At 46.7% G+C, this 11,212-nt stretch overlaps 2 pseudogenes; one reads left to right on the forward strand and one right to left on the reverse strand.

Moving 5' to 3' along the window:
- Nucleotides 1-4,582: 4,582 nt before the first annotated feature.
- Nucleotides 4,583-6,383, forward strand: LOC128581658 (transcription factor Dp-2-like; annotated as a pseudogene).
- A 321-nt stretch (nucleotides 6,384-6,704) lies between these two features.
- LOC128581660 (transcription initiation factor TFIID subunit 9-like) lies at nucleotides 6,705-10,993 on the reverse strand (annotated as a pseudogene).
- Between the last annotated feature and the right edge of the window lie 219 nt (nucleotides 10,994-11,212).

Below are 11,212 nucleotides of genomic sequence, written 5' to 3' on the forward strand. Positions count from 1 at the left end.
GGTTCGAATCCAGCCCGGACCCGCCAAACAACAATGACGGCTGCAACCAAAAATTAATCGGGCTTTGTGGCGGGCGCCTATAGTCCCAGCTACTTGGGAGGCTGAGGCAAGAGAATCGCTTGAGCCCAGGAGTTGGAGGTTGCTGTGAGTTGTGATGCCACGGCACTCTACCCAGGGCGACAGCTTGAGGCTCTGTCTCAAAAAAAAAAAAAATTTCTAAATTGTCTGTTATTAAAATTACTATCCTAGATTTCCTTTCTCTTCTCTCTCTTTTTTCCTTTCTCTTCTCTCTCTCTTACCAAAGTATATAGTAGATTTTATTTAAAATCTTTGTCTTTAACTAGGTTAAATGTAATGAGTTTAATATAAATAAACGTACGATTGCTGGTACGATTGCTGGTATAATTTAATACAATTATACCATCTTATTTTGTGTTTTGTATTGCTTAACTTTTGTTTTTTTCTCCTTTCTCCAAAAAATTTTTTTTTGTTTTATTTTGAGACAGAGTCTTGCTCTGTCACCCAAGCTGGAATGCAGGGGCCTGATCATAGGTCACTATAACCTCAAACTCCTGTGCTCAAGCCATTCTTTTGCCTCAGCCTCCCACGTTGCTGGGACTTCAGGTAAGTACCACTATACCTGGCTAACTTTTAAATTTTTCATAGAGATGGAATCTTGCTGTGTTGCCCAGGCTGATCTCGAATTACTTTGCTCAAGCAATCCTCCTGCCTGGGCCTCACAAAGTGTTAGGATTACAGGCCTAAGCTACCATGCTTGGACCTACTTTTCTGATAAAAGGGAGAATACAGGCCAGATGTGGTGGCTCACACCTGTAATCCTAGCACTCTGGGAGGCCAAGGCAGGAGGATCCCTTGAGCTCAGGAGTTGTTGAGACCAGCTTGAGCAAGAGTGAGACCCTACCTCTACTAGAATAGAAAAATTAGTTGGGTGTTGTGGTAGGCACCTGTAGTCTCAGCTACTTGGGAGACTGAGACAGGAGGATCACTTAAGCCCAGGAATCTGAGGTTGCTATGAGCTAGGCTGATATCATAGCACTCTTGCCTGGGGCAAAAAGTGAGACTTAGTTTAAAAAAAAAAAAAAAAAACCATGGAAGAATCTAAATGCTGCTTTGTTCACCAGACTCCTGCTTTGGTGGAGAAAAGCCAGGAACTCCCTGCACAAATATATAATTAAAAAATGGAGAGGAAGGTGCCTGTGGCTCAAAGGAGTAGGGTGCCGGCCCCATATGCCGGAGGTGGCGGGTTCAAACCCAGCCCTGGCCAAAAACTGCAAAAGAAAAAAAAAAAATGGAGAAATATATCTAGTCCCTAGTGCCCTTCCTGTTTTGCCTGTGTGTAGTCCAGAAGTTTTCCAGAGATGAGTTATGATGCTTTGCTTGTCACCTATGTGTTCTGGCCCACACCAAAGCAGGGAAGACAGGGAGACTGGGAGGTGATGCCAGGAGAAAAGAAGTTCTTGCAGGTTTCAGCAGGCACTTCACCCTGGAATTGTAATAACAGTTCCTTTATTCCTCCTCTGCTCTGCTTCCTAAAGTAACAGCAAGGCTCAGGGGATTCTTCAGTGGAAGAACTGATGTAGAAAGATTCACTATTCATTTGTCCAGAATCTAAGCACCACGCTTAGGATATGTCAAAGCACAAACTATGTCCCCACCCTTGTGAAGGTTCTGCTGAGGGGAAACAATAAACAATAAATTACAAGTAAATTAAAACGGTAGGTTACAAAGTTACTGGTTCTATGGAAAAAAAGAAAAAGTAGGACAGGGCAAGGAGACTCCTGAGCATAGGGGTGAGGGTTAGATAGGCTGCGGCAACAAAGACAAAGGAGATAAAGCCTCATTGCAAATGTCTAAATGATGCTCGGCGGCCGTAGCTCAGTGAGTACGGCACCAGCCACATACACCCAGGCTGGTGGTTTGAGCCTGGCCTAGGCCAGCTAAACAACGACAACTGCAACAAAAAATAGCTGGGCGTTGTGGTGGGTGACTGTAGTACCAGCTGCTTGGGATGCGGAGGCAAGAGAATCGCTTAAGCCCAAGAGTTGGAGGTTGCTGTGAGCAGTGAAGCCACAGCACTCTACTGAGGGTGACAAAGTGAGACTCTGTCTCAAAAAAAAAAAATTGCAGTCTATCTAGTAACTTAAAAGGCAACATTTGTAGCTAGTGAAAAGAATTTTAATACCAGCGTTTGAATTCCAATGCTACCTCTTATCAACTACATCTCTTAGTATACAGAACGCTAAAGTAGGTCCTATCTACTGTCCTACCTACTGTTATAAAAATTAAAATATTAACCAAATCAGAAAATATAAAAATGGGCTGGGCACAGTGGCTCACACCTATAACCCTAGCACTCTGGGAGGCTGAGGCAGTTGAATTGCCTTAGCTTAGGAGTTCAAGACCAGCCTGAGCAAAGCACGACCCGTCTCTACAAATAGGAAAAAGAAAAAAAAAAAAAAAAACTAGCTGGGTGTTTTGGCGGGCGCCTGTAGTCCGAGCTACTTAGGAGGCTGAGGCAAGAGAATCGCTTGAGCCCAAGAGTTGGAGGTTGCTGTGAGCTGTGACGCCACAGCACTCTACCGAGGGGAACAAAGTGAGACTCTGTCTCAAAAAAAAAGAGCCCTGTGCTGACAAGGCTGTCACTCTTTCCTGGAGCTGCATGGTACGGCAGCGGGAAGGGATGGGAAGAGTAGACAGAGGGAGGGTCATAGTTTCCTTGGCAAAATCCAAGTTTCAGAACAGCATTGAGCTTTCTGGAGGTCTGAGAAAGTCACAGGCATGATGTCCCATGAGGACAAGCACTGGGAGTGCTCATGCCGTCTGTGATTTCAGAACAGCCTCGTGTTTAGCTGAAGAGTTTTCCATTCATTACCTCCATGGCTGCATGAAGACGTTCCCTCCCAGCACATCAACATCGCAGCTCTGGGGTGTGTGGGTGCTGGGAGCCCCGGTGCAGCCCTGCCCTCCTGCGAACTTATGAAAGTCCAGCATACTATTAGTGTCAGTTTTTCCTTGATTTCTTACTGAGTACCTGCAGAACAATCCCATGAGGCCAGTTTGGGGCTTGAGCACGACCTTGCCGTCTGGTGAAAGTGCTCTCTTGATCTGTGCACTCAACTTGCAGAGCAAGGGGAGTGACTAGGGATGGGCTGTGTCTGGACGGCACAGGCTGCAGCTGGGGCAAGGGGCACATTGGGTAACTGAGGTGGCTAAAGCCAGGAGCCCAAAGAGGAAGGTGGGGGGCAGAGTAGGGACTGCTGCCACGGGGTGGGGAAGTTTGCTTCTGGTTGGAACTGGTTTGTTCTCTCTGGGCCAGCAGCAGCAGCTCCAGGCTCGGACCCCATCCATAAGTCCACACACCACCAGCCCCTCCCTCTCTCCCACACACCCCACTCCTGGGGTTTGATGGTCTACAGAATGGAAGGATGGCAGGGGTCAGGCGAGCTACTGATCTATTTTTGTTTTTAACCAGTGTTATTGTTGGATTTTCTGTCCCCTCCAAAACTCATATTACAATTTCGTCCTCAATTTGGCAGTATTCAGAAGCAAGGCCTTCAAGTGGTGATTGCATCATGAGGGGTCTGCCTCATAATTGGATTAATCTATTCATGGATGCGGCGGCACCTGTGGCTCAGTGAGTAGGGCGCCGGCCCCATATGCCGAGGGTGGCGGGTTCAAACTGCAACAAAAAAATAGCCGGGCGTTGTGGCGGGTGCCTGTAGTCCCAGCTGCTCGGGAGGCTGAGGCAAGAGAATCGCGTAAGCCCAAGAGTTAGAGGTTGCTGTGAGCCGTGTGACGCCATGGCACTCTACCCGAGGGCACTACAGTGAGACTCTGTCTCTACAAAAAAAAAAAAAAAATCTATTCATGGATTAACAGGTTACCATGGGGTGTGCTGGCGGCTTTGTAAGGGGCTAACCACTCTCAGCCCCTCACCACCTACTTGGGACTCTGTATGGAGTCCCCAGCAGGTCTCACCATGAAGCCCCTTAACCTTGACCATGCCAGCCTCCATAACTGTAAGAAATAAATTCCCTTTCTTTAAAAACTACCCAGTTTCAGGTATTCTGTTATCAGTCAGAGGAAGCGGACGAAGACGTCTGGTTACGTGCAGTTGCTTTCTGGGTTCTCAAGTCTGACAGATGGAGCCTCCACACTTGCCCCTTCCCCCAAGTGCTCAATGCACCTGCAAGTAACGTTCAAGTGGCCAAACCAAACAGGGGTTTCCAATTACCAGAAGCAAAAGGCTGGTGAGGTGTCCAATGGTACTGATTCAGCCGCCCAGAACTTTCAGACCTGGTTCTCTTCATGTCTTTTACAGCCACAGGTCCATCTGCACAATTGCAGCCATCCACAGCCACACTCAAGACTGAGGTGGTCGGGATGGGCGGGACCAGACATGTCCATCCCTGTTATCAGGAAACCCAGAATCCTCAGCAGAGATCTGCTTCACCAGTGAGCTGTCACTGTGACCACCCAGAACCACAAGGCAGTGAGGTAAAAAGAGAATTTCAGCATCTTTTTTTTTTTTTTCAGATTGATGAAAGACAACTTTATTTTTTTTACATTTATTTATTTTTTTGTAGAGACAGAGTCTCACTGTACCGCCGTCGGGTAGAGTGCCGTGGCGTCACACGGCTCACAGCAACCTCTAACTCTTGGGCTTACGCAATTCTCTTGCCTCAGCCTCCCGAGCAGCTGGGACTACAGGCACCCGCCACAACGCCCGGCTATTTTTTTTGTTGTTGCAGTTTGTCCGGGGCTGGGTTTGAACCTGCCACCCTTGGCATATGGGGCTGGCACCCTACTCACTGAGCCACAGGAGCCACCCCCTATTTTTTTTACATTTAAAAGTTGATGAAAAACCAGACCGTTCCACGATGGCAGCCAAGTTGGCAGCCACGAAATGGCAGCCCAGTGAATAGACTGCGTGAACGGTCTATTCTCCTACAAGGGATGAATCGCAGACATTTTACTTTGAATACCTATAGAACTACATGACTCCATGTAGACTCAGTTCCCTGCACCAACTCACCAAAGTTGAGAAGATTTTACCTTAGAACCAATAAATTTAAATTTCGGACCCCAAATGATTATGAGCACACCCTAGAATCTAACCAGTACAGGAAGCATTCTGATTGGGAGTCCATATGCCCCTGCACCAGCAGTGATTACTCAGACGCATGTAGCAGAAGCTGCTGGCTGGGTCCCTGGTGATGATAGCAAACGGGCTAGAGAATTTACAAATTCTGATTTTTCAGAAAGTAAATGAAGCAAAAAAGTACAAAGAAATGAAAAAGGCTTGAGGCATTTTTCAATGAAAGTGTGTGAGAAACTTCAGCAAAAAGGCACAACGTCATATAATGAAGTAGCTGATGAGTTGGTGTCAGAGCTCACCAATCCAAATAACCATTCGGCAGCTGATTGGCAGGCTTACGATGAGCAGAACATTAGGCGAAGAGTTTATGATGCTTTAAATGTGCTGATGGCAATGAACATAATTTCAAAGGATAGAAAAGAAATCAAGTGGATTGGCCTACCTATCAACTGTGTTCAGGAATATCAAAACCTGCAGATAGAGAAGCAGAAGCGGATAGAACGGATAAAGCAGAAGCAGGGTGAGCTGCAAGAGCTTCTCCTACACCAAATTGCTTTCAAAAACCTGGTACAGGGAAATCGTCAAAAAGAACAGCAGAATCAGAGACCTCCACCTCTGAACACCACTGTCCAGCTGCCTTTTAAACTCGTCATTGTAGACAAAGAAACAGTCATAGATTGCAGCGTCTCCAGTGACAAGCTTAAATATCTCTTTAATTTCGACAACACCTTTCAGATCTACGATGACACAGATTCCCACTGAAGTGGATGGGAATGTCCTTGGGCCTAGAGACAGGCAACTGCTCTCCGGAAGATGTGAAACGTGCTAAGTTCCTGGTACCAAGGGCTTTGCAAAGTTATATTATAGCCATCTCCACAGGACCTTCTTGGCTAAATCAGGGACTACTTCTGACACCTATCCAATCAGTTTCAAATTTTGGGTGGACCAATGGTGCCACCATACCCCAAACAAGTGTAAACCGAGGGTTTTGCTTGGATACTGAAGTAGCTTTAGCGAGTGGGCAGTTTCAGGCCCCAAAGAGTCACCAGTCCAGCAGTGCTGCCTCTCACTGCTCTGAGTCCCGAGGTGAGACCCCACTGTTGTTTCAATGACAAAGACGAGGAAAATGATGAGGAGGATTCCTCTTCCCACAACAAAGAGAGGAAAAATGCTAAAAAAAAAAAAAAAAAGTTATTGTAATAAATGTTAAATGCTTAAATTTAAAAATTAAAAAAAAGTTGATGAAAAACCATTACTAATCCTACTAAAGAAAATTCAACATTTCTTTTTTTTTTTTTTTTATAGAGACAGAGTCTCACTGTACCGCCCTCGGTAGAGTGCCGTGGCGTCACACGGCTCACAGCAACCTCTAACTCTTGGGCTTACGCGATTCTCTTGCTTCAGCCTCCCGAGCAGCTGGGACTACAGGCGCCCACCACAACGCCCGGCTATTTTTTGTTGCAGTTTGGCTGGGGCTGGGCTTGAACCCGCCACCCTCGGCATATGGGGCTGGCGCCCTACTCACTGAGCCACAGGCGCCACCCGAAAATTCAACATTTCAATTGAAAAGTATAGTAACTATATTTACTTGTTAAATATTATTTAAGTTTTCTAAAACACAATTTGAAGACATCCAGCATGCATGATTAATTTCAGTACAATAGATTTAAGGCCAAATACACATGTCACAAGCATCAAGGCTAGATTACAAATTATCACAGTCATCATCATCATCTTCATGTTTTCTTTTCAATGCACTTGAGGATTGGCAGTATTCTGTGATGACACCATATTAGTAGCAGTAAGAATGTTTTTGGACCCAATTAATGATGGATTAATCGGAACATTCTGAACTGCTGATGTGGCAGGAATTGAGGCTTTTACAGCTGGGGATTATGAAGCAGGCATCAGTACCGTAAACCTTTGCCCTGTGAGAGACACTGGAGTCCCTACCTTAGTTGAGACTGACATGGTTTGTGGGGTTGGTGTGCCCGGTGTGGGAGACTTGGTCTGCCAGTAACTGAACCAACACTTAATGATTAAGTGTTACTCTTCCTGCAGAAGTAAATGCCTTTTTCTGTAAAGACATAAGCCTATAGTTTGGAGCTGTTAAGCAGTATCTATCACGTGGCAATCTAAGACCTGAATATGGTTTGATCAACGGCAAAGGGGTTTGGTTTCTTCGCCTTGCAATATCTAATAAAAAATCTCCTGGGGGAGGAGAGGTAAAAGACTGGCCAGTGAGACATTGGATTGCCAATCGCAAATCATCTGCATCCACAGTTGCCTTTCTTAGCATGGACTGTGAAAGGGCGGCACTCGACCAGCAGAGATCTCACAGACCACCAAGGCTTGTACGAAAGGTCTTTATTGGCGAGGGAGGGATGCTGCAGAGTAGCACCAAGGAGGAGAGAAAAGAGAGAGGAGAGGAAAGAGAGAGGAGAGGAAAGAGAGAGGAGAGGAAAGAGAGAGAGAGGGGGAGAGAGACCAAAAGAAAAGTGCACCTTTATATAGGTTCAGTTAGGGGGAGTCTCAGAATGGTGATGGGACAATGGAATAGCCAATAAGGAGTTACTGCTCTGGTGGGAAGAGCCGTTAGGGGCAGGCCATAAATTTGAAATTTTCAGCGGGTAACTGGGAAAGGGAGATGAGGTAAGTTTTGTGCCTGGGAGATAAGGAGATGTCTAGTAGGAAACTCCCTGTGCTTGGAAAGGAGCTGCAACTTTAAGAGTCAGACAGCTAGTCTTGGTCTGTTGAAAACAGGAAGGGGCTTTTCTGGGACAATTGCCTAACAGATCTAATAAATCTTGGCACCATCTAGATTTGTGGTCACATATTGGGGGGCAAACTCCAACACTTATTTATGACTCTTGGCTCCTATTCTGCAGTCCCCATAACCTCCAGGATTTGTGGGTCACCTGTGCATCCTCCGGCCTGCTCTCGGAAGAAGCCATCTCACCAGACTCCGTGATTCCTGGTGATCGGACATCTTAGCTAAATCACCCACATTAATGTATTTCAGTCCCCATCTTGATGCAAGTCCTTTGCCTCATGTGGTTTTTCCAACCCCAGGTGCACCTGACCTGCCATCAAGCCCCACTCGGCCGCGCGCCCTGACCCATGAGCAGCATGTTTGGAAGCAACAAGGTCCTGCAATTTCAGCATTTCTAGCCATTAAAACAGAGTCGAACAGAAACAGGTGTCTAGGTAGAAAACTGTCTTACAGCATTTTTGTCTTATTTTCTATATTTTTTTTGATAAATCGCGTACAACAGTCTAACAAATATGATGAGTCACTCCGTAATTCCCAAAGAACTCCAGTCCCAAAGAGGTTAGTCTTACTTTTAAACTCCAGGCAGAGAAGGACTTGGGAGGGAGGGCTTGGTAGTTCCTACAGGAAGCCTAGTTTTGCACATTCTAAATCTCAACAGATTGATTTTGAGCCTCCCACTTCCTGGGTTAAGTCCCACCCACCCCTCTCCTGCACCAAACTGTAGGCTCTGATTTTTTTCCCTTTTTGTTTTGTACAACAGACAACATTTCATTCCAGCCATAGGTAGAAAAAGATGTTATGGCAGGGAATCCAGAAGTTTAAATAGGACTGAAATAAAGGGTCGCCATCGCCTCAGGCACAAAGAACAGCTTATCTTTTGCCAAATCTCATGGTGAGGCTTGTAAGGCCTTCGCTTTAGTGACTCTGCTTCTCCCTGTCCACCTCTTGGGCCTGCTTCTCGGGCTACTTCAGGGCCTCCTCTTGCTCTCTTCACTGTGGGACAGGACACCTGCAGTGGGACTCTAATTTAAAACTGAAAAAAAAAAAGGGGAATTGAGAAAACAGGAAACTGACCGTGGGGGGAGGAGAGCAAGACAAACAGGAAAGTGAATGAAGACTCACAGTTGATGCAGACCGTCTGATTTCAAAGGGAAAAGTCTTACGGACAACCACAATAATTAAAAATCAGAAATGCATAGCCCTCGATGCCTAAGTAACCATGCATGCTTGTTCTTCTGGCATACACAGTATTTATGAGATATTTTCAGTTAAATAGAAAAATGTGTGTTACTATGGTTTGGGGGTTAGAGGGATGTGCTGTTTTCCAAATGAAAAGCAGGATAAAGAAAACATTCCCTTGGTGGCGCCTGTGGCTCAAAGGGGTAGGGCCCGGCCCCATATGCTGGAGGTGGTGGGTTCAAACCCAGCCCTGGCCAAAAACTGCAAAAAAAAAAAAAAAAAAAGAAAGAAAGAAAGAAAACATTCCCCAAATGCCCATAACTCAATGCATCGGTGACAATTCACCTTCTGATGACTTCACATGAAGCATAAAGCAGCTCTGAAAAACTGAAAGAAGGCTCAGCACCTGTAGTTCAGCAGCTAGGGTGCCAGCCACATACACCGCAGCTGGCGGGTTTGAACCCAGCCTGGGCCTGCCAAACGACAACTACAACCAAAAAAAATAGTCGAGCGTTGTGGCGGGCACCCGTAGTCCCACCTACTTGGGAGGCTGAGGCAAGAGAATCGCTTGAGTCCAAGAGTTTGAGGTTGCTGTGAGCTGTGACGCCATAGCACCCTAGGGAGGGTGACATAGTGAGGCTGCCTCAAAAAAAAAAAAAAAAAAAACCTGAAAAAAATCATGTCTTCTAATATAACATAACAAGTAATATGAAAATAATCTCATTTAATGTTTTGGATATACTTTCTAGAAACAGAATCTATGAGTAAAGAAATGCACAGATTTCTTCTGCGAGTGGCAGCGACTTGTCCAGCCTTGCCCATCTGGGTGAGCATGGTTGGCTGCGCTCTCCCTGGCACTGCTCTGCCTCCGTGATGCGGCCAGCAAAGGCCAGCTCAACCTGCAAGGAGTTTGCCCCTGGAAACTACACCTGTGAGGGATGCTGGTGTCTTGGGTAGAACAGCGACTGTTAACCTGTGAGGATCAGCCAGAGCAACTGGGCCTGCACGGCCTCTGTCAGGCAGGAAGGATGTGAGAGCAGGGCACAGCTCCCAGGACATGTGCACCCCATGTTGGCAGGCTGGCAGGCTGCCCCCATAGGTCTGCCTGCACCCAAGCCCCATGCAGCTGCACAGTGTGCTTTGGTTTTATTCCAAGGATGGGCAGGCCGACATTGGTCTGCCCACCTGCCTGTAACCTCAGCCTTTCCTTTCCACTTGGGGCTGTGTGCACCAGATGCCCCGCTAGACCTCAGCTCCTGGGGCAACTGCCAGGACCACCCCATACAGACTTCACAATACTTTGAGTGATCAAAGTAGATCACCTCTTTTAAAGTCTCACCTGGAGGTAGGCGCAGTGGCTCATACCTGTAATCCCAGCACTTGGGAGGCCGAGGTGGGTGGACTGCCTGAGCTCACAGGTTTGAGACCAGCCTGAGCCAGAGCGAGACCCCGTCTCCAAAAATAGCTGGGTGAGGTGGGTGCCTGTAGTCCCAGCTACTTGGGAGGCTGAGGCAAGAGAATTGCTTAAGCCCAAGGGTTTGAGGTTGCTGTGAGCTGTGATGCCACGGGGCTCTACCAAGGGGGACATAGTGAAACTGTCTCAAAAAAAAAAAATAAATAAATCTTACTTCGGTCACTTGAGGCCGGAAGTTTGAGACCAGCGGTCACTTGAGGCCGGAAGTTTGAGACCAGTCTGAGCAATATAGCAAGACCCTATCTTTCCAGAAAATTTTAATATTAGTCAGATACAGTGGCTAATGCCTGTAGTTCACTTTGTTGGGAAGCTGAGGCAGGAGGATCACTTGAGCCGAAGACTTTTGGATTATGGAGAGCTGTTATGATGCCACCCCAGCCTGGGTGACAGAGTAGAAAAAAGGATTGCCATCAGAGACATGGTCACTACAGTTAAAATTTCAAGCAGGAGTTGTTAATGTAAGGATTTGGTGCTTTTTTTTTTTTTTTTGTAGAGACAGAGTCTCACTGTACTGCCCTCGGGTAGAGTGCCGTGGCATCACACGGCTCACAGCAACCTCTAACTCTTGGGCTTACCCGATTCTCTTGCCTCAGCCTCCAGAGCAGCTGGGACTACAGGCGCCCGCCACAACGCCCGGCTATTTTTTTGTTGCAGTGTGGCTGGGGCT

The sequence above is a fragment of the Nycticebus coucang genome, chromosome 3 (genome assembly GCF_027406575.1).
Source record: "Nycticebus coucang isolate mNycCou1 chromosome 3, mNycCou1.pri, whole genome shotgun sequence".
NCBI lineage: Eukaryota > Metazoa > Chordata > Mammalia > Primates > Lorisidae > Nycticebus > Nycticebus coucang.